Source organism: Oncorhynchus keta, chromosome 13, assembly GCF_023373465.1.
Source record: "Oncorhynchus keta strain PuntledgeMale-10-30-2019 chromosome 13, Oket_V2, whole genome shotgun sequence".
Taxonomy (NCBI): Eukaryota; Metazoa; Chordata; class Actinopteri; order Salmoniformes; family Salmonidae; genus Oncorhynchus; species Oncorhynchus keta.
Genome location: NC_068433.1, coordinates 5,548,477 through 5,567,534, shown reverse-complemented (window position 1 = coordinate 5,567,534; position 19,058 = coordinate 5,548,477). Strand labels below are relative to the sequence as shown.

The 19,058-nt window shown below is 44.1% G+C and overlaps 27 non-coding genes across 27 annotated transcripts; all 27 read right to left on the bottom strand.

The window, feature by feature from the left end:
* Positions 1 to 24: 24 nt before the first annotated feature.
* Positions 25 to 111, bottom strand: trnay-gua (transfer RNA tyrosine (anticodon GUA)). Its single transcript is given in 2 exon segments — positions 25 to 60; positions 75 to 111. It is a non-coding gene; the product is annotated as a tRNA-Tyr (tRNA).
* A 590-nt stretch (positions 112 to 701) lies between these two features.
* trnay-gua (transfer RNA tyrosine (anticodon GUA)) lies at positions 702 to 788 on the bottom strand. Its single transcript is given in 2 exon segments — positions 702 to 737; positions 752 to 788. It is a non-coding gene; the product is annotated as a tRNA-Tyr (tRNA).
* A 588-nt stretch (positions 789 to 1,376) lies between these two features.
* Positions 1,377 to 1,463, bottom strand: trnay-gua (transfer RNA tyrosine (anticodon GUA)). The gene is given in 2 exon segments: positions 1,377 to 1,412; positions 1,427 to 1,463. It is a non-coding gene; the product is annotated as a tRNA-Tyr (tRNA).
* A 590-nt stretch (positions 1,464 to 2,053) lies between these two features.
* Positions 2,054 to 2,140, bottom strand: trnay-gua (transfer RNA tyrosine (anticodon GUA)). The gene is given in 2 exon segments: positions 2,054 to 2,089; positions 2,104 to 2,140. It is a non-coding gene; the product is annotated as a tRNA-Tyr (tRNA).
* Positions 2,141 to 2,730: 590 nt separating this feature from the next.
* Positions 2,731 to 2,817, bottom strand: trnay-gua (transfer RNA tyrosine (anticodon GUA)). The gene is given in 2 exon segments: positions 2,731 to 2,766; positions 2,781 to 2,817. It is a non-coding gene; the product is annotated as a tRNA-Tyr (tRNA).
* Positions 2,818 to 3,407: 590 nt separating this feature from the next.
* trnay-gua (transfer RNA tyrosine (anticodon GUA)) lies at positions 3,408 to 3,494 on the bottom strand. The gene is given in 2 exon segments: positions 3,408 to 3,443; positions 3,458 to 3,494. It is a non-coding gene; the product is annotated as a tRNA-Tyr (tRNA).
* Positions 3,495 to 4,080: 586 nt separating this feature from the next.
* On the bottom strand, positions 4,081 to 4,167 carry trnay-gua (transfer RNA tyrosine (anticodon GUA)). Its single transcript is given in 2 exon segments — positions 4,081 to 4,116; positions 4,131 to 4,167. It is a non-coding gene; the product is annotated as a tRNA-Tyr (tRNA).
* Positions 4,168 to 4,757: 590 nt separating this feature from the next.
* Positions 4,758 to 4,844, bottom strand: trnay-gua (transfer RNA tyrosine (anticodon GUA)). Its single transcript is given in 2 exon segments — positions 4,758 to 4,793; positions 4,808 to 4,844. It is a non-coding gene; the product is annotated as a tRNA-Tyr (tRNA).
* A 593-nt stretch (positions 4,845 to 5,437) lies between these two features.
* On the bottom strand, positions 5,438 to 5,524 carry trnay-gua (transfer RNA tyrosine (anticodon GUA)). Its single transcript is given in 2 exon segments — positions 5,438 to 5,473; positions 5,488 to 5,524. It is a non-coding gene; the product is annotated as a tRNA-Tyr (tRNA).
* Positions 5,525 to 6,113: 589 nt separating this feature from the next.
* Positions 6,114 to 6,200, bottom strand: trnay-gua (transfer RNA tyrosine (anticodon GUA)). The gene is given in 2 exon segments: positions 6,114 to 6,149; positions 6,164 to 6,200. It is a non-coding gene; the product is annotated as a tRNA-Tyr (tRNA).
* A 590-nt stretch (positions 6,201 to 6,790) lies between these two features.
* On the bottom strand, positions 6,791 to 6,877 carry trnay-gua (transfer RNA tyrosine (anticodon GUA)). Its single transcript is given in 2 exon segments — positions 6,791 to 6,826; positions 6,841 to 6,877. It is a non-coding gene; the product is annotated as a tRNA-Tyr (tRNA).
* A 590-nt stretch (positions 6,878 to 7,467) lies between these two features.
* Positions 7,468 to 7,554, bottom strand: trnay-gua (transfer RNA tyrosine (anticodon GUA)). The gene is given in 2 exon segments: positions 7,468 to 7,503; positions 7,518 to 7,554. It is a non-coding gene; the product is annotated as a tRNA-Tyr (tRNA).
* Positions 7,555 to 8,144: 590 nt separating this feature from the next.
* On the bottom strand, positions 8,145 to 8,231 carry trnay-gua (transfer RNA tyrosine (anticodon GUA)). The gene is given in 2 exon segments: positions 8,145 to 8,180; positions 8,195 to 8,231. It is a non-coding gene; the product is annotated as a tRNA-Tyr (tRNA).
* A 590-nt stretch (positions 8,232 to 8,821) lies between these two features.
* On the bottom strand, positions 8,822 to 8,908 carry trnay-gua (transfer RNA tyrosine (anticodon GUA)). Its single transcript is given in 2 exon segments — positions 8,822 to 8,857; positions 8,872 to 8,908. It is a non-coding gene; the product is annotated as a tRNA-Tyr (tRNA).
* A 588-nt stretch (positions 8,909 to 9,496) lies between these two features.
* Positions 9,497 to 9,583, bottom strand: trnay-gua (transfer RNA tyrosine (anticodon GUA)). Its single transcript is given in 2 exon segments — positions 9,497 to 9,532; positions 9,547 to 9,583. It is a non-coding gene; the product is annotated as a tRNA-Tyr (tRNA).
* Positions 9,584 to 10,173: 590 nt separating this feature from the next.
* On the bottom strand, positions 10,174 to 10,260 carry trnay-gua (transfer RNA tyrosine (anticodon GUA)). Its single transcript is given in 2 exon segments — positions 10,174 to 10,209; positions 10,224 to 10,260. It is a non-coding gene; the product is annotated as a tRNA-Tyr (tRNA).
* Positions 10,261 to 11,527: 1,267 nt separating this feature from the next.
* trnay-gua (transfer RNA tyrosine (anticodon GUA)) lies at positions 11,528 to 11,614 on the bottom strand. The gene is given in 2 exon segments: positions 11,528 to 11,563; positions 11,578 to 11,614. It is a non-coding gene; the product is annotated as a tRNA-Tyr (tRNA).
* A 590-nt stretch (positions 11,615 to 12,204) lies between these two features.
* Positions 12,205 to 12,291, bottom strand: trnay-gua (transfer RNA tyrosine (anticodon GUA)). Its single transcript is given in 2 exon segments — positions 12,205 to 12,240; positions 12,255 to 12,291. It is a non-coding gene; the product is annotated as a tRNA-Tyr (tRNA).
* Positions 12,292 to 12,881: 590 nt separating this feature from the next.
* On the bottom strand, positions 12,882 to 12,968 carry trnay-gua (transfer RNA tyrosine (anticodon GUA)). Its single transcript is given in 2 exon segments — positions 12,882 to 12,917; positions 12,932 to 12,968. It is a non-coding gene; the product is annotated as a tRNA-Tyr (tRNA).
* Positions 12,969 to 13,558: 590 nt separating this feature from the next.
* On the bottom strand, positions 13,559 to 13,645 carry trnay-gua (transfer RNA tyrosine (anticodon GUA)). Its single transcript is given in 2 exon segments — positions 13,559 to 13,594; positions 13,609 to 13,645. It is a non-coding gene; the product is annotated as a tRNA-Tyr (tRNA).
* A 589-nt stretch (positions 13,646 to 14,234) lies between these two features.
* On the bottom strand, positions 14,235 to 14,321 carry trnay-gua (transfer RNA tyrosine (anticodon GUA)). Its single transcript is given in 2 exon segments — positions 14,235 to 14,270; positions 14,285 to 14,321. It is a non-coding gene; the product is annotated as a tRNA-Tyr (tRNA).
* A 594-nt stretch (positions 14,322 to 14,915) lies between these two features.
* On the bottom strand, positions 14,916 to 15,002 carry trnay-gua (transfer RNA tyrosine (anticodon GUA)). Its single transcript is given in 2 exon segments — positions 14,916 to 14,951; positions 14,966 to 15,002. It is a non-coding gene; the product is annotated as a tRNA-Tyr (tRNA).
* A 590-nt stretch (positions 15,003 to 15,592) lies between these two features.
* Positions 15,593 to 15,679, bottom strand: trnay-gua (transfer RNA tyrosine (anticodon GUA)). The gene is given in 2 exon segments: positions 15,593 to 15,628; positions 15,643 to 15,679. It is a non-coding gene; the product is annotated as a tRNA-Tyr (tRNA).
* Positions 15,680 to 16,269: 590 nt separating this feature from the next.
* Positions 16,270 to 16,356, bottom strand: trnay-gua (transfer RNA tyrosine (anticodon GUA)). The gene is given in 2 exon segments: positions 16,270 to 16,305; positions 16,320 to 16,356. It is a non-coding gene; the product is annotated as a tRNA-Tyr (tRNA).
* Positions 16,357 to 16,946: 590 nt separating this feature from the next.
* trnay-gua (transfer RNA tyrosine (anticodon GUA)) lies at positions 16,947 to 17,033 on the bottom strand. The gene is given in 2 exon segments: positions 16,947 to 16,982; positions 16,997 to 17,033. It is a non-coding gene; the product is annotated as a tRNA-Tyr (tRNA).
* A 590-nt stretch (positions 17,034 to 17,623) lies between these two features.
* Positions 17,624 to 17,710, bottom strand: trnay-gua (transfer RNA tyrosine (anticodon GUA)). Its single transcript is given in 2 exon segments — positions 17,624 to 17,659; positions 17,674 to 17,710. It is a non-coding gene; the product is annotated as a tRNA-Tyr (tRNA).
* Positions 17,711 to 18,300: 590 nt separating this feature from the next.
* Positions 18,301 to 18,387, bottom strand: trnay-gua (transfer RNA tyrosine (anticodon GUA)). Its single transcript is given in 2 exon segments — positions 18,301 to 18,336; positions 18,351 to 18,387. It is a non-coding gene; the product is annotated as a tRNA-Tyr (tRNA).
* Between the last annotated feature and the right edge of the window lie 671 nt (positions 18,388 to 19,058).

Below are 19,058 nucleotides of genomic sequence, written 5' to 3'. Positions count from 1 at the left end.
GTGTAAGCCACAAGAAAAGTACAATTCTTTGAGCCGGATTTGAACCAGCGACCTAAGGATTACAGCAATTTCACCTACAGTCCTCCGCTCTACCAACTGAGCTATCAAAGGGTGACAATTATAGTCAAACGCCATTCCCTCGATGGTCAGAGGTTTGGCAGAAGCATATGTTCCCTTTAAGAAATGAATCTGCTGAGTTTGGTGGTTTCTTGGAGCTGCTGAGGATTGCCCCCAGGTCTTCGTACGTTCAACTAATGCTCTATTCCTCTGAGCTACATCCCCTTAGATTGCAAGTAGTTGCATTTGGGAATAGACAAAAAGTGAGCCGGGGAATAAAATCGCTGTTTAGCCACCTCACTGCGAAATGTCTTTTTCTCTCTCCCTTTTGGTCCAGTGGTTAGGATTCGGTTCTTTTACCACCGCGGCCTGGGTTTGATTCCCGCTCAGGGAATGACTTGCTTTTGGGGAAACACTTGGCATAAGTCAAAAACTTGGTACAACTGCTGAAAAAGTTATACTCTTCTGAGTCAGCGACCTAAGGACTGTTGCAATCTCGAGAACTCTCTGCTGCTCTACCAACATTCCTTTCAAAGGTCAACAAGTGAAGATTTCTTCTCTCAGGGAAAGATATTTGCTTGTCAAGCACATGTCAAGGTGCACTGCTGTCAAAAAAAATTTGTAAGCCACAAGAAAAAGTACAATCCTTTGAGCCGGATTTGAACCAGCGACCTAAGGATTACAGCAATTTCACCTACAGTCCTCCGCTCTACCAACTGAGCTATCAAAGGGTGACAATTATAGTCAAACGCCATTCCCTAGATGGTCAGAGGTTTGGCAGAACCATATGTTCCCTTTAAGAAATTAATCTGCTGAGTTTGGTGGTTTCTTGGAGCTGCTGAGGATTGCCCCCAGGTCTTCGTACGTTCAACTAATGCTCTATTCCTCTGAGCTACATCCCCTTAGATTGCAAGTAGTTGCATTTGGGAATAGACAAAAAGTGAGCCGAGGAATAAAATCGCTGTTTAGCCACCTCACTGCGAAATGTCTTTTTCTCTCTCCCTTTTGGTCCAGTGGTTAGGATTCGGTTCTTTTACCACCGCGGCCTGGGTTTGATTCCCGCTCAGGGAATGACTTGCTTTTGGGGAAACACTTGGCATGAGTCAAACTTGGTACAACTGCTGAAAAAGTTATACTCTTCTGAGTCAGCGACCTAAGAACTGTTGCAATCTCGAGAACTCTCTGCTGCTCTACCAACATTCCTTTCAAAGGTCAACAAGTGAAGATTTCTTCTCTCAGGGAAAGATATTTGCTTGTCAAGCACATGTCAAGGTGCACTGCTGTCAAAAAGTTGGTGTAAGCCACAAGAAAAAGTACAATCCTTTGAGCCGGATTTGAACCAGCGACCTAAGGATTACAGCAATTTCACCTACAGTCCTCCGCTCTACCAACTGAGCTATCAAAGGGTGACAATTATAGTCAAACGCCATTCCCTAGATGGTCAGAGGTTTGGCAGAACCATATGTTCCCTTTTAGAAATTAATCTGCTGAGTTTGGTGGTTTCTTGGAGCTGCTGAGGATTGCCCCCAGGTCTTCGTACGTTCAACTAATGCTCTATTCCTCTGAGCTACATCCCCTTAGATTGCAAGTAGTTGCATTTGGGAATAGACAAAAAGTGAGCCGAGGAATAAAATCGCTGTTTAGCCACCTCACTGCGAAATGTCTTTTTCTCTCTCCCTTTTGGTCCAGTGGTTAGGATTCGGTTCTTTTACCACCGCGGCCTGGGTTTGATTCCCGCTCAGGGAATGACTTGCTTTTGGGGAAACACTTGGCATAAGTCAAAAACTTGGTACAACTGCTGAAAAAGTTATACTCTTCTGAGTCAGCGACCTAAGAACTGTTGCAATCTCGAGAACTCTCTGCTGCTCTACCAACATTCCTTTCAAAGGTCAACAAGTGAAGATTTCTTCTCTCAGGGAAAGATATTTGTTTGTCAAGCACATGTCAAGGTGCACTGCTGTCAAAAAGTTGGTGTAAGCCACAAGAAAAAGTACAATCCTTTGAGCCGGATTTGAACCAGCGACCTAAGGATTACAGCAATTTCACCTACAGTCCTCCGCTCTACCAACTGAGCTATCAAAGGGTGACAATTATAGTCAAACGCCATTCCCTAGATGGTCAGAGGTTTGGCAGAACCATATGTTCCCTTTAAGAAATTAATCTGCTGAGTTTGGTGGTTTCTTGGAGCTGCTGAGGATTGCCCCCAGGTCTTCGTACGTTCAACTAATGCTCTATTCCTCTGAGCTACATCCCCTTAGATTGCAAGTAGTTGCATTTGGGAATAGACAAAAAGTGAGCCGAGGAATAAAATCGCTGTTTAGCCACCTCACTGCGAAATGTCTTTTTCTCTCTCCCTTTTGGTCCAGTGGTTAGGATTCGGTTCTTTTACCACCGCGGCCTGGGTTTGATTCCCGCTCAGGGAATGACTTGCTTTTGGGGAAACACTTGGCATAAGTCAAAAACTTGGTACAACTGCTGAAAAAGTTATACTCTTCTGAGTCAGCGACCTAAGAACTGTTGCAATCTCGAGAACTCTCTGCTGCTCTACCAACATTCCTTTCAAAGGTCAACAAGTGAAGATTTCTTCTCTCAGGGAAAGATATTTGTTTGTCAAGCACATGTCAAGGTGCACTGCTGTCAAAAAGTTGGTGTAAGCCACAAGAAAAAGTACAATCCTTTGAGCCGGATTTGAACCAGCGACCTAAGGATTACAGCAATTTCACCTACAGTCCTCCGCTCTACCAACTGAGCTATCAAAGGGTGACAATTATAGTCAAACGCCATTCCCTAGATGGTCAGAGGTTTGGCAGAACCATATGTTCCCTTTAAGAAATTAATCTGCTGAGTTTGGTGGTTTCTTGGAGCTGCTGAGGATTGCCCCCAGGTCTTCGTACGTTCAACTAATGCTCTATTCCTCTGAGCTACATCCCCTTAGATTGCAAGTAGTTGCATTTGGGAATAGACAAAAAGTGAGCCGAGGAATAAAATCGCTGTTTAGCCACCTCACTGCGAAATGTCTTTTTCTCTCTCCCTTTTGGTCCAGTGGTTAGGATTCGGTTCTTTTACCACCGCGGCCTGGGTTTGATTCCCGCTCAGGGAATGACTTGCATTTGGGGAAACACTTGGCATGAGTCAAAAACTTGGTACAACTGCTGAAAAAGTTATACTCTTCTGAGTCAGCGACCTAAGAACTGTTGCAATCTCGAGAACTCTCTGCTGCTCTACCAACATTCCTTTCAAAGGTCAACAAGTGAAGATTTCTTCTCTCAGGGAAAGATATTTGCTTGTCAAGCACATGTCAAGGTGCACTGCTGTCAAAAAGTTGGTGTAAGCCACAAGAAAAAGTACAATCCTTTGAGCCGGATTTGAACCAGCGACCTAAGGATTACAGCAATTTCACCTACAGTCCTCCGCTCTACCAACTGAGCTATCAAAGGGTGATATTATAGTCAAACGCCATCCCTAGATGGTCAGAGGTTTGGCAGAACCATATGTTCCCTTTTAGAAATTAATCTGCTGAGTTTGGTGGTTTCTTGGAGCTGCTGAGGATTGCCCCCAGGTCTTCGTACGTTCAACTAATGCTCTATTCCTCTGAGCTACATCCCTTAGATTGCAAGTAGTTGCATTTGGGAATAGACAAAAAGTGAGCTGAGGAATAAAATCGCTGTTTAGCCACCTCACTGCGAAATGTCTTTTCTCTCTCCCTTTTGGTCCAGTGGTTAGGATTCGGTTCTTTTACCACCGCGGCCTGGGTTTGATTCCCGCTCAGGGAATGACTTGCTTTTGGGGAAACACTTGGCATAAGTCAAAAACTTGGTACAACTGCTGAAAAAGTTATACTCTTCTGAGTCAGCGACCTAAGGACTGTTGCAATCTCGAGAACTCTCTGCTGCTCTACCAACATTCCTTTCAAAGGTCAACAAGTGAAGATTTCTTCTCTCAGGGAAAGATATTTGCTTGTCAAGCACATGTCAAGGTGCACTGCTGTCAAAAAGTTGGTGTAAGCCACAAGAAAAAGTACAATCCTTTGAGCCGGATTTGAACCAGCGACCTAAGGATTACAGCAATTTCACCTACAGTCCTCCGCTCTACCAACTGAGCTATCAAAGGGTGACAAATATAGTCAAACGCCATCCCCTAGATGGTCAGAGGTTTGGCAGAACCATATGTTCCCTTTAAGAAATTAATCTGCTGAGTTTGGTGGTTTCTTGGAGCTGCTGAGGATTGCCCCCAGGTCTTCGTACGTTCAACTAATGCTCTATTCCTCTGAGCTACATCCCCTTAGATTGCAAGTAGTTGCATTTGGGAATAGACAAAAAGTGAGCCGAGGAATAAAATCGCTGTTTAGCCACCTCACTGCGAAATGTCTTTTTCTCTCTCCCTTTTGGTCCAGTGGTTAGGATTCGGTTCTTTTACCACCGCGGCCTGGGTTTGATTCCCGCTCAGGGAATGACTTGCATTTGGGGAAACACTTGGCATGAGTCAAAAACTTGGTACAACTGCTGAAAAAGTTATACTCTTCTGAGTCAGCGACCTAAGAACTTTTGCAATCTCGAGAACTCTCTGCTGCTCTACCAACATTCCTTTCAAAGGTCAACAAGTGAAGATTTCTTCTCTCAGGGAAAGATATTTGCTTGTCAAGCACATGTCAAGGTGCACTGCTGTCAAAAAGTTGGTGTAAGCCACAAGAAAAAGTACAATCCTTTGAGCCGGATTTGAAACAGCGACCTAAGGATTACAGCAATTTCACCTACAGTCCTCCACTCTACCAACTGAGCTATCAAAGGGTGAAAAATTTAGTCAAACGCCATCACCTAGATGGTCAGAGGTTTGGCAGAACCATATGTTCCCTTTAAGAAATTAATCTGCTGAGTTTGGTGGTTTCTTGGAGCTGCTGAGGATTGCCCCCAGGTCTTCGTACGTTCAACTAATGCTCTATTCCTCTGAGCTACATCCCCTTAGATTGCAAGTAGTTGCATTTGGGAATAGACAAAAAGTGAGCCGAGAAATAAAATCGCTGTTTAGACACCTCACTGCGAAAAGTCTTTTTCTCTCTCCCTTTTGGTCCAGTGGTTAGGATTCGGTTCTTTTACCACCGCGGCCTGGGTTTGATTCCCGCTCAGGGAATGACTTGCTTTTGGGGAAACACTTGGCATGAGTCAAAAACTTGGTACAACTGCTGAAAAAGTTATACTCTTCTGAGTCAGCGACCTAAGAACTGTTGCAATCTCGAGAACTCTCTGCTGCTCTACCAACATTCCTTTCAAAGGTCAACAAGTGAAGATTTCTTCTCTCAGGGAAAGATATTTGCTTGTCAAGCACATGTCAAGGTGCACTGCTGTCAAAAAAAAATTGGTGTAAGCCACAAGAAAAAGTACAATCCTTTGAGCCGGATTTGAACCAGCGACCTAAGGATTACAGCAATTTCACCTACAGTCCTCCGCTCTACCAACTGAGCTATCAAAGGGTGACAAATATAGTCAAACGCCATCCCCTAGATGGTCAGAGGTTTGGCAGAACATATGTTCCCTTTAAGAAATTAATCTGCTGAGTTTGGTGGTTTCTTTGAGCTGCTGAGGATTGCCCCCAGGGCTTCGTACGTTCAACTAATGCTCTATTCCTCTGAGCTACATCCCCTTAGATTGCAAGTAGTTGCATTTGGGAATAGACTAAAAGTGAGCCGAGAAATAAAATCGCCGTTTAGCCACCTCACTGCGAAATGTCTTTTTCTCTCTCCCTTTTGGTCCAGTGGTTAGGATTCGGTTCTTTTACCACCGTGGCCTGGGTTTGATTCCCGCTCAGGGAATGACTTGCTTTTGGGGAAACACTTGGCATAAGTCAAAATCTTGGTACAACTGCTGAAAAAGTTATACTCTTCTGAGTCAGCGACCTAAGGACTGTTGCAATCTCGAGAACTCTCTGCTGCTCTACCAACATTCCTTTCAAAGGTCAACAAGTGAAGATTTCTTCTCTCAGGGAAAGATATTTGCTTGTCAAGCACATGTCAAGGTGCACTGCTGTCAAAAAAAAATTGTAAGCCACAAGAAAAAGTACAATCCTTTGAGCCGGATTTGAACCAGCGACCTAAGGATTACAGCAATTTCACCTACAGTCCTCCGCTCTACCAACTGAGCTATCAAAGGGTGACAATTATAGTCAAACGCCATCACCTAGATGGTCAGAGGTTTGGCAGAACCATATGTTCCCTTTAAGAAATTAATCTGCTGAGTTTGGTGGTTTCTTGGAGCTGCTGAGGATTGCCCCCAGGTCTTCGTACGTTCAACTAATGCTCTATTCCTCTGAGCTACATCCCCTTAGATTGCAAGTAGTTGCATTTGGGAATAGACAAAAAGTGAGCCGAGGAATAAAATCGCTGTTTAGCCACCTCACTGCGAAATGTCTTTTTCTCTCTCCCTTTTGGTCCAGTGGTTAGGATTCGGTTCTTTTACCACCGCGGCCTGGGTTTGATTCCCGCTCAGGGAATGACTTGCTTTTGGGGAAACACTTGGCATAAGTCAAAAACTTGGTACAACTGCTGAAAAAGTTATACTCTTCTGAGTCAGCGACCTAAGAACTGTTGCAATCTCGAGAACTCTCTGCTGCTCTACCAACATTCCTTTCAAAGGTCAACAAGTGAAGATTTCTTCTCTCAGGGAAAGATATTTGCTTGTCAAGCACATGTCAAGCTGCACTGCTGTCAAAACGTTGGTGTAAGCCACAAGAAAAAGTACAATCCTTTGAGCCGGATTTGAACCAGCGACCTAAGGATTACAGCAATTTCACCTACAGTCCTCCGCTCTACCAACTGAGCTATCAAAGGGTGAGAAATATAGTCAAACGCCATCACCTAGATGGTCAGAGGTTTGGCAGAACCATATGTTCCCTTTAAGAAATTAATCTGCTGAGTTTGGTGGTTTCTTGGAGCTGCTGAGGATTGCCCCCAGGTCTTCGTACGTTCAACTAATGCTCTATTCCTCTGAGCTACATCCCCTTAGATTGCAAGTAGTTGCATTTGGGAATAGACAAAAAGTGAGCCGAGGAATAAAATCGCTGTTTAGCCACCTCACTGCGAAATGTCTTTTTCTCTCTCCCTTTTGGTCCAGTGGTTAGGATTCTGTTCTTTTACCACCGCGGCCTGGGTTTGATTCCCGCTCAGGGAATGACTTGCTTTTGGGGCAACACTTGGCATGAGTCAAAAACTTGGTACAACTGCTGAAAAAGTTATACTCTTCTGAGTCAGCGACCTAAGGATTGTTGCAATCTCGAGAACTCTCTGCTGCTCTACCAACATTCCTTTCAAAGGTCAACAAGTGAAGATTTCTTCTCTCAGGGAAAGATATTTGTTTGTCAAACACATGTCAAGGTGCACTGCTGTCAAAAAGTTGGTGTAAGCCACAAGAAAAAGTACAATCCTTTGAGCCGGATTTGAACCAGCGACCTAAGGATTACAGCAATTTCACCTACAGTCCTCCGCTCTACCAACTGAGCTATCAAAGGGTGACAATTATAGTCAAACGCCATTCCCTAGATGGTCAGAGGTTTCGCAGAACCATATGTTCCCTTTTAGAAATTAATCTTCTGAGTTTGGTGGTTTCTTGGAGCTGCTGAGGATTGCCCCCAGGTCTTCGTACGTTCAACTAATGCTCTATTCCTCTGAGCTACATCCCCTTAGATTGCAAGTAGTTGCATTTGGGAATAGACAAAAAGTGAGCCGAGGAATAAAATCGCTGTTTAGCCACCTCACTGCGAAATGTCTTTTTCTCTCTCCCTTTTGGTCCAGTGGTTAGGATTCGGTTCTTTTACCACCGCGGCCTGGGTTTGATTCCCGCTCAGGGAATGACTTGCTTTTGGGGAAACACTTGGCATGAGTCAAAAACTTGGTACAACTGCTGAAAAAGTTATACTCTTCTGAGTCAGCGACCTAAGAACTGTTGCAATCTCGAGAACTCTCTGCTGCTCTACCAACATTCCTTTCAAAGGTCAACAAGTGAAGATTTCTTCTCTCAGGGAAAGATATTTGTTTGTCAAACACATGTCAAGGTGCACTGCTGTCAAAAAGTTGGTGTAAGCCACAAGAAAAAGTACAATCCTTTGAGCCGGATTTGAACCAGCGACCTAAGGATTACAGCAATTTCACCTACAGTCCTCCGCTCTACCAACTGAGCTATCAAAGGGTGACAATTATAGTCAAACGCCATTCCCTAGATGGTCAGAGGTTTGGCAGAACCATATGTTCCCTTTTAGAAATTAATCTGCTGAGTTTGGTGGTTTCTTGGAGCTGCTGAGGATTGCCCCCAGGTCTTCGTACGTTCAACTAATGCTCTATTCCTCTGAGCTACATCCCCTTAGATTGCAAGTAGTTGCATTTGGGAATAGACAAAAAGTGAGCCGAGGAATAAAATCGCTGTTTAGCCACCTCACTGCGAAATGTCTTTTTCTCTCTCCCTTTTGGTCCAGTGGTTAGGATTCGGTTCTTTTACCACCGCGGCCTGGGTTTGATTCCCGCTCAGGGAATGACTTGCTTTTGGGGAAACACTTGGCATAAGTCAAAAACTTGGTACAACTGCTGAAAAAGTTATACTCTTCTGAGTCAGCGACCTAAGAACTGTTGCAATCTCGAGAACTCTCTGCTGCTCTACCAACATTCCTTTCAAAGGTCAACAAGTGAAGATTTCTTCTCTCAGGGAAAGATATTTGTTTGTCAAGCACATGTCAAGGTGCACTGCTGTCAAAAAGTTGGTGTAAGCCACAAGAAAAAGTACAATCCTTTGAGCCGGATTTGAACCAGCGACCTAAGGATTACAGCAATTTCACCTACAGTCCTCCGCTCTACCAACTGAGCTATCAAAGGGTGACAATTATAGTCAAACGCCATTCCCTAGATGGTCAGAGGTTTGGCAGAACCATATGTTCCCTTTTAGAAATTAATCTGCTGAGTTTGGTGGTTTCTTGGAGCTGCTGAGGATTGCCCCCAGGTCTTCGTACGTTCAACTAATGCTCTATTCCTCTGAGCTACATCCCCTTAGATTGCAAGTAGTTGCATTTGGGAATAGACAAAAAGTGAGCCGAGGAATAAAATCGCTGTTTAGCCACCTCACTGCGAAATGTCTTTTCTCTCTCCCTTTTGGTCCAGTGGTTAGGATTCGGTTCTTTTACCACCGCGCCTGGGTTTGATTCCCGCTCAGGGAATGACTTGCTTTTGGGGAAACACTTGGCATAAGTCAAAAACTTGGTACAACTGCTGAAAAAGTTATACTCTTCTGAGTCAGCGACCTAAGAACTGTTGCAATCTCGAGAACTCTCTGCTGCTCTACCAACATTAATTTCAAAGGTCTACAAGTGAAGATTTCTTCTCTCAGGGAAAGATATTTGTTTGTCAAGCACATGTCAAGGTGCACTGCTGTCAAAAAGTTGGTGTTTGCCACAAGAAAAAGTACAATCCTTTGAGCCGGATTTGAACCAGGGACCTAAGGATTACAGCAATTTCACCTACAGTCCTCCACTCTACCAACTGAGCTATCAAAGGGTGACAAATATAGTCAAACGCCATCACCTAGATGGTCAGAGGTTTGGCAGAACCATATGTTCCCTTTAAGAAATTAATCTGCTGAGTTTGGTGGTTTCTTGGAGCTGCTGAGGATTGCCCCCAGGTCTTCGTACGTTCAACTAATGCTCTATTCCTCTGAGCTACATCCCCTTAGATTGCAAGTAGTTGCATTTGGGAATAGACAAAAAGTGAGCCGAGGAATAAAATCGCTGTTTAGCCACCTCACTGCGAAATGTCTTTTCTCTCTCCCCTTTTGGTCCAGTGGTTAGGATTCGGTTCTTTTACCACCGCGGCCTGGGTTTGATTCCCGCTCAGGGAATGACTTGCTTTTGGGGAAACACTTGGCATAAGTCAAAAACTTGGTACAACTGCTGAAAAAGTTATACTCTTCTGAGTCAGCGACCTAAGGATTGTTGCAATCTCGAGAACTCTCTGCTGCTCTACCAACATTCCTTTCAAAGGTCAACAAGTGAAGATTTCTTCTCTCAGGGAAAGATATTTGTTTGTCAAACACATGTCAAGGTGCACTGCTGTCAAAAAGTTGGTGTTTGCCACAAGAAAAAGTACAATCCTTTGAGCCGGATTTGAACCAGCGACCTAAGGATTACAGCAATTTCACCTACAGTCCTCCGCTCTACCAACTGAGCTATCAAAGGGTGACAATTATAGTCAAACGCCATTCCCTAGATGGTCAGAGGTTTGGCAGAACCATATGTTCCCTTTTAGAAATTAATCTGCTGAGTTTGGTGGTTTCTTGGAGCTGCTGAGGATTGCCCCCAGGTCTTCGTACGTTCAACTAATGCTCTATTCCTCTGAGCTACATCCCCTTAGATTGCAAGTAGTTGCATTTGGGAATAGACAAAAAGTGAGCCGAGGAATAAAATCGCTGTTTAGCCACCTCACTGCGAAATGTCTTTTTCTCTCTCCCTTTTGGTCCAGTGGTTAGGATTCGGTTCTTTTACCACCGCGGCCTGGGTTTGATTCCCGCTCAGGGAATGACTTGCTTTTGGGGAAACACTTGGCATAAGTCAAAAACTTGGTACAACTGCTGAAAAAGTTATACTCTTCTGAGTCAGCGACCTAAGGACTGTTGCAATCTCGAGAACTCTCTGCTGCTCTACCAACATTCCTTTCAAAGGTCAACAAGTGAAGATTTCTTCTCTCAGGGAAAGATATTTGTTTGTCAAGCACATGTCAAGGTGCACTGCTGTCAAAAAGTTGGTGTAAGCCACAAGAAAAAGTACTATACTTTGAGGGGGATTTGAACCAGCGACCTAAGGATTACAGCAATTTCACCTACAGTCCTCCGCTCTACCAACTGAGCTATCAAAGGGTGACAATTATAGTCAAACGCCATTCCCTAGATGGTCAGAGGATTGGCAGAAGCATATGTTCCCTTTAAGAAATGAATCTGCTGAGTTTGGTGGTTTCTTTGAGCTGCTGAGGATTGCCCGCAGGTCTTCGTACGTTCAACTAATGCTCTATTCCTCTGAGCTACATCCCCTTAGATTGCAAGTAGTTGCATTTGGGAATAGACAAAAAGTGAGCCGAGGAATAAAATCGCTGTTTAGCCACCTCACTGCGAAATGTCTTTTTCTCTCTCCCTTTTGGTCCAGTGGTTAGGATTCGGTTCTTTTACCACCGCGGCCTGGGTTTGATTCCCGCTCAGGGAATGACTTGCTTTTGGGGAAACACTTGGCATAAGTCAAAATCTTGGTACAACTGCTGAAAAAGTTATACTCTTCTGAGTCAGCGACCTAAGAACTGTTGCAATCTCGAGAACTCTCTGCTGCTCTACCAACATTCCTTTCAAAGGTCAACAAGTGAAGATTTCTTCTCTCAGGGAAAGATATTTGCTTGTCAAGCACATGTCAAGGTGCACTGCTGTCAAAAAAAAATTGTAAGCCACAAGAAAAAGTACAATCCTTTGAGCCGGATTTGAACCAGCGACCTAAGGATTACAGCAATTTCACCTACAGTGCTCCGCTCTACCAACTGAGCTATCAAAGGGTGAGAATTATAGTCAAACGCCATTCCCTAGATGGTCAGAGGTTTGGCAGAACCATATGTTCCCTTTTAGAAATTAATCTGCTGAGTTTGGTGGTTTCTTGGAGCTGCTGAGGATTGCCCCCAGGTCTTCGTACGTTCAACTAATGCTCTATTCCTCTGAGCTACATCCCCTTAGATTGCAAGTAGTTGCATTTGGGAATAGACAAAAAGTGAGCCGAGGAATAAAATCGCTGTTTAGCCACCTCACTGCGAAATGTCTTTTTCTCTCTCCCTTTTGGTCCAGTGGTTAGGATTCGGTTCTTTTACCACCGCGGCCTGGGTTTGATTCCCGCTCAGGGAATGACTTGCTTTTGGGGAAACACTTGGCATAAGTCAAAAACTTGGTACAACTGCTGAAAAAGTTATACTCTTCTGAGTCAGCGACCTAAGGACTGTTGCAATCTCGAGAACTCTCTGCTGCTCTACCAACATTCCTTTCAAAGGTCAACAAGTGAAGATTTCTTCTCTCAGGGAAAGATATTTGTTTGTCAAGCACATGTCAAGGTGCACTGCTGTCAAAAAGTTGGTGTAAGCCACAAGAAAAAGTACAATCCTTTGAGCCGGATTTGAACCAGCGACCTAAGGATTACAGCAATTTCACCTACAGTCCTCCGCTCTACCAACTGAGCTATCAAAGGGTGACAATTATAGTCAAACGCCATTCCCTAGATGGTCAGAGGTTTGGCAGAACCATATGTTCCCTTTTAGAAATTAATCTGCTGAGTTTGGTGGTTTCTTGGAGCTGCTGAGGATTGCCCCCAGGTCTTCGTACGTTCAACTAATGCTCTATTCCTCTGAGCTACATCCCCTTAGATTGCAAGTAGTTGCATTTGGGAATAGACAAAAAGTGAGCCGAGGAATAAAATCGCTGTTTAGCCACCTCACTGCGAAATGTCTTTTTCTCTCTCCCTTTTGGTCCAGTGGTTAGGATTCGGTTCTTTTACCACCGCGGCCTGGGTTTGATTCCCGCTCAGGGAATGACTTGCTTTTGGGGAAACACTTGGCATAAGTCAAAAACTTGGTACAACTGCTGAAAAAGTTATACTCTTCTGAGTCAGCGACCTAAGAACTGTTGCAATCTCGAGAACTCTCTGCTGCTCTACCAACATTCCTTTCAAAGGTCAACAAGTGAAGATTTCTTCTCTCAGGGAAAGATATTTGTTTGTCAAGCACATGTCAAGGTGCACTGCTGTCAAAAAGTTGGTGTAAGCCACAAGAAAAAGTACAATCCTTTGAGCCGGATTTGAACCAGCGACCTAAGGATTACAGCAATTTCACCTACAGTCCTCCGCTCTACCAACTGAGCTATCAAAGGGTGACAATTATAGTCAAACGCCATTCCCTAGATGGTCAGAGGTTTGGCAGAACCATATGTTCCCTTTTAGAAATTAATCTGCTGAGTTTGGTGGTTTCTTGGAGCTGCTGAGGATTGCCCCCAGGTCTTCGTACGTTCAACTAATGCTCTATTCCTCTGAGCTACATCCCCTTAGATTGCAAGTAGTTGCATTTGGGAATAGACAAAAAGTGAGCCGAGGAATAAAATCGCTGTTTAGCCACCTCACTGCGAAATGTATTTTTCTCTCTCCCTTTTGGTCCAGTGGTTAGGATTCGGTTCTTTTACCACCACGGCCTGGGTTTGATTCCCGCTCAGGGAATGACTTGCTTTTGGGGAAACACTTGGCATGAGTCAAAAACTTGGTACAACTGCTGAAAAAGTTATACTCTTCTGAGTCAGCGACCTAAGAACTGTTGCAATCTCGAGAACTCTCTGCTGCTCTACCAACATTCCTTTCAAAGGTCAACAAGTGAAGATTTCTTCTCTCAGGGAAAGATATTTGTTTGTCAAGCACATGTCAAGGTGCACTGCTGTCAAAAAGTTGGTGTAAGCCACAAGAAAAAGTACAATCCTTTGAGCCGGATTTGAACCAGCGACCTAAGGATTACAGCAATTTCACCTACAGTCCTCCGCTCTACCAACTGAGCTATCAAAGGGTGACAATTATAGTCAAACGCCATTCCCTAGATGGTCAGAGGTTTGGCAGAACCATATGTTCCCTTTAGAAATTAATCTGCTGAGTTTGGTGGTTTCTTGGAGCTGCTGAGGATTGCCCCCAGGTCTTCGTACGTTCAACTAATGCTCTATTCCTCTGAGCTACATCCCCTTAGATTGCAAGTAGTTGCATTTGGGAATAGACAAAAAGTGAGCCGAGGAATAAAATCGCTGTTTAGCCACCTCACTGCGAAATGTCTTTTTCTCTCTCCCTTTTGGTCCAGTGGTTAGGATTCGGTTCTTTTACCACCGCGGCCTGGGTTTGATTCCCGCTCAGGGAATGACTTGCTTTTGGGGAAACACTTGGCATGAGTCAAAAACTTGGTACAACTGCTGAAAAAGTTATACTCTTCTGAGTCAGCGACCTAAGAACTGTTGCAATCTCGAGAACTCTCTGCTGCTCTACCAACATTAATTTCAAAGGTCTACAAGTGAAGATTTCTTCTCTCAGGGAAAGATATTTGTTTGTCAAACACATGTCAAGGTGCACTGCTGTCAAAAAGTTGGTGTAAGCCACAAGAAAAAGTACAATCCTTTGAGCCGGATTTGAACCAGCGACCTAAGGATTACAGCAATTTCACCTACAGTCCTCCGCTCTACCAACTGAGCTATCAAAGGGTGACAATTATAGTCAAACGCCATTCCCTAGATGGTCAGAGGTTTGGCAGAACCATATGTTCCCTTTAAGAAATTAATCTGCTGAGTTTGGTGGTTTCTTGGAGCTGCTGAGGATTGCCCCCAGGTCTTCGTACGTTCGTTCAACTAATGCTCTATTCCTCTGAGCTACATCCCCTTAGATTGCAAGTAGTTGCATTTGGGAATAGACAAAAAGTGAGCCGAGGAATAAAATCGCTGTTTAGCCACCTCACTGCGAAATGTCTTTTTCTCTCTCCCTTTTGGTCCAGTGGTTAGGATTCGGTTCTTTTACCACCACGGCCTGGGTTTGATTCCCGCTCAGGGAATGACTTGCTTTTGGGGAAACACTTGGCATGAGTCAAAAACTTGGTACAACTGCTGAAAAAGTTATACTCTTCTGAGTCAGCGACCTAAGGACTGTTGCAATCTCGAGAACTCTCTGCTGCTCTACCAACATTCCTTTCAAAGGTCAACAAGTGAAGATTTCTTCTCTCAGGGAAAGATATTTGTTTGTCAAGCACATGTCAAGGTGCACTGCTGTCAAAAAGTTGGTGTTTGCCACAAGAAAAAGTACAATCCTTTGAGCCGGATTTGAACCAGCGACCTAAGGATTACAGCAATTTCACCTACAGTCCTCCGCTCTACCAACTGAGCTATCAAAGGGTGACAATTATAGTCAAACGCCATTCCCTAGATGGTCAGAGGTTTGGCAGAACCATATGTTCCCTTTTAGAAATTAATCTGCTGAGTTTGGTGGTTTCTTGGAGCTGCTGAGGATTGCCCCCAGGTCTTCGTACGTTCAACTAATGCTCTATTCCTCTGAGCTACATCCCCTTAGATTGCAAGTAGTTGCATTTGGGAATAGACAAAAAGTGAGCCGAGGAATAAAATCGCTGTTTAGCCACCTCACTGCGAAATGTCTTTTTCTCTCTCCCTTTTGGTCCAGTGGTTAGGATTCGGTTCTTTTACCACCGCGGCCTGGGTTTGATTCCCGCTCAGGGAATGACTTGCTTTTGGGGAAACACTTGGCATGAGTCAAAAACTTGGTACAACTGCTGAAAAAGTTATACTCTTCTGAGTCAGCGACCTAAGAACTGTTGCAATCTCGAGAACTCTCTGCTGCTCTACCAACATTAATTTCAAAGGTCTACAAGTGAAGATTTCTTCTCTCAGGGAAAGATATTTGTTTGTCAAACACATGTCAAGGTGCACTGCTGTCAAAAAGTTGGTGTAAGCCACAAGAAAAAGTACAATCCTTTGAGCCGGATTTGAACCAGCGACCTAAGGATTACAGCAATTTCACCTACAGTCCTCCGCTCTACCAACTGAGCTATCAAAGGGTGACAATTATAGTCAAACGCCATTCCCTAGATGGTCAGAGGTTTGGCAGAACCATATGTTCCCTTTAAGAAATTAATCTGCTGAGTTTGGTGGTTTCTTGGAGCTGCTGAGGATTGCCCCCAGGTCTTCGTACGTTCAACTAATGCTCTATTCCTCTGAGCTACATCCCCTTAGATTGCAAGTAGTTGCATTTGGGAATAGACAAAAAGTGAGCCGAGGAATAAAATCGCTGTTTAGCCACCTCACTGCGAAATGTCTTTTTCTCTCTCCCTTTTGGTCCAGTGGTTAGGATTCGGTTCTTTTACCACCACGGCCTGGGTTTGATTCCCGCTCAGGGAATGACTTGCTTTTGGGGAAACACTTGGCATGAGTCAAAAACTTGGTACAACTGCTGAAAAAGTTATACTCTTCTGAGTCAGCGACCTAAGAACTGTTGCAATCTCGAGAACTCTCTGCTGCTCTACCAACATTAATTTCAAAGGTCAACAAGTGAAGATTTCTTCTCTCAGGGAAAGATATTTGTTTGTCAAACACATGTCAAGGTGCACTGCTGTCAAAAAGTTGGTGTAAGCCACAAGAAAAAGTACAATCCTTTGAGCCGGATTTGAACCAGCGACCTAAGGATTACAGCAATTTCACCTACAGTCCTCCGCTCTACCAACTGAGCTATCAAAGGGTGACAATTATAGTCAAACGCCATTCCCTAGATGGTCAGAGGTTTGGCAGAACCATATGTTCCCTTTTAGAAATTAATCTGCTGAGTTTGGTGGTTTCTTGGAGCTGCTGAGGATTGCCCCCAGGTCTTCGTACGTTCAACTAATGCTCTATTCCTCTGAGCTACATCCCCTTAGATTGCAAGTAGTTGCATTTGGGAATAGACAAAAAGTGAGCCGAGGAATAAAATCGCTGTTCAGCCACCTCACTGCGAAATGTCTTTTTCTCTCTCCCTTTTGGTCCAGTGGTTAGGATTCGGTTCTTTTACCACCACGGCCTGGGTTTGATTCCCGCTCAGGGAATGACTTGCTTTTGGGGAAACACTTGGCATGAGTCAAAAACTTGGTACAACTGCTGAAAAAGTTATACTCTTCTGAGTCAGCGACCTAAGAACTGTTGCAATCTCGAGAACTCTCTGCTGCTCTACCAACATTAATTTCAAAGGTCTACAAGTGAAGATTTCTTCTCTCAGGGAAAGATATTTGTTTGTCAAGCACATGTCAAGGTGCACTGCTGTCAAAAAGTTGGTGTAAGCCACAAGAAAAAGTACAATCCTTTGAGCCGGATTTGAACCAGCGACCTAAGGATTACAGCAATTTCACCTACAGTCCTCCGCTCTACCAACTGAGCTATCAAAGGGTGACAATTATAGTCAAACGCCATTCCCTAGATGGTCAGAGGTTTGGCAGAACCATATGTTCCCTTTTAGAAATTAATCTGCTGAGTTTGGTGGTTTCTTGGAGCTGCTGAGGATTGCCCCCAGGTCTTCGTACGTTCAACTAATGCTCTATTCCTCTGAGCTACATCCCCTTAGATTGCAAGTAGTTGCATTTGGGAATAGACAAAAAGTGAGCCGAGGAATAAAATCGCTGTTTAGCCACCTCACTGCGAAATGTCTTTTTCTCTCTCCCTTTTGGTCCAGTGGTTAGGATTCGGTTCTTTTACCACCACGGCCTGGGTTTGATTCCCGCTCAGGGAATGACTTGCTTTTGGGGAAACACTTGGCATGAGTCAAAAACTTGGTACAACTGCTGAAAAAGTTATACTCTTCTGAGTCAGCGACCTAAGAACTGTTGCAATCTCGAGAACTCTCTGCTGCTCTACCAACATTCCTTTCAAAGGTCAACAAGTGAAGATTTCTTCTCTCAGGGAAAGATATTTGTTTGTCAAACACATGTCAAGGTGCACTGCTGTCAAAAAGTTGGTGTAAGCCACAAGAAAAAGTACAATCCTTTGAGCCGGATTTGAACCAGCGACCTAAGGATTACAGCAATTTCACCTACAGTCCTCCGCTCTACCAACTGAGCTATCAAAGGGTGACAATTATAGTCAAACGCCATTCCCTAGATGGTCAGAGGTTTGGCAGAACCATATGTTCCCTTTAAGAAATTAATCTGCTGAGTTTGGTGGTTTCTTGGAGCTGCTGAGGATTGCCCCCAGGTCTTCGTACGTTCAACTAATGCTCTATTCCTCTGAGCTACATCCCCTTAGATTGCAAGTAGTTGCATTTGGGAATAGACAAATAGTGAGCCGAGGAATAAAATCGCTGTTTAGACACCTCACTGCGAAATGTCTTTTTCTCTCTCCCTTTTGGTCCAGTGGTTAGGATTCGGTTCTTTTACCACCACGGCCTGGGTTTGATTCCCGCTCAGGGAATGACTTGCTTTTGGGGAAACACTTGGCATGAGTCAAAAACTTGGTACAATTGCTGAAAAAGTTATACTCTTCTGAGTCAGCGACCTAAGAACTGTTGCAATCTCGAGAACTCTCTGCTGCTCTACCAACATTAATTTCAAAGGTCTACAAGTGAAGATTTCTTCTCTCAGGGAAAGATATTTGTTTGTCAAGCACATGTCAAGGTGCACTGCTGTCAAAAAGTTGGTGTAAGCCACAAGAAAAAGTACAATCCTTTGAGCCGGATTTGAACCAGCAACCTAAGGATTACAGCAATTTCACCTACAGTCCTCCACTCTACCAACTGAGCTATCAAAGGGTGACAATTATAGTCAAACGCCATCACCTAGATGGTCAGAGGTTTGGCAGAACCATATGTTTCCTTTAAGAAATTAATCTGCTGAGTTTGGTGGTTTCTTGGAGCTGCTGAGGATTGCCCCCAGGTCTTCGTACGTTCAACTAATGCTCTATTCCTCTGAGCTACATCCCCTTAGATTGCAAGTAGCTGCATTTGGGAATAGACAAAAAGTGAGCCGAGGAATAAAATCGCTGTTTAGCCACCTCACTGCGAAATGTCTTTTTCTCTCTCCCTTTTGGTCCAGTGGTTAGGATTCGGTTCTTTTACCACCACGGCCTGGGTTTGATTCCCGCTCAGGGAATGACTTGCTTTTGGGAAACACTTGGCATGAGTCAAAAACTTGGTACAACTGCTGAAAAAGTTATACTCTTCTGAGTCAGCGACCTAAGAACTGTTGCAATCTCGAGAACTCTCTGCTGCTCTACCAACATTCCTTTCAAAGGTCAACAAGTGAAGATTTCTTCTCTCAGGGAAAGATATTTGCTTGTCAAGCACATGTCAAGGTGCACTGCTGTCAAAAAAAAATTGGTAAGCCACAAGAAAAAGTACAATCCTTTGAGCCGGATTTGAACCAGCGACCTAAGGATTACAGCAATTTCACCTACAGTCCTCCGCTCTACCAACTGAGCTAT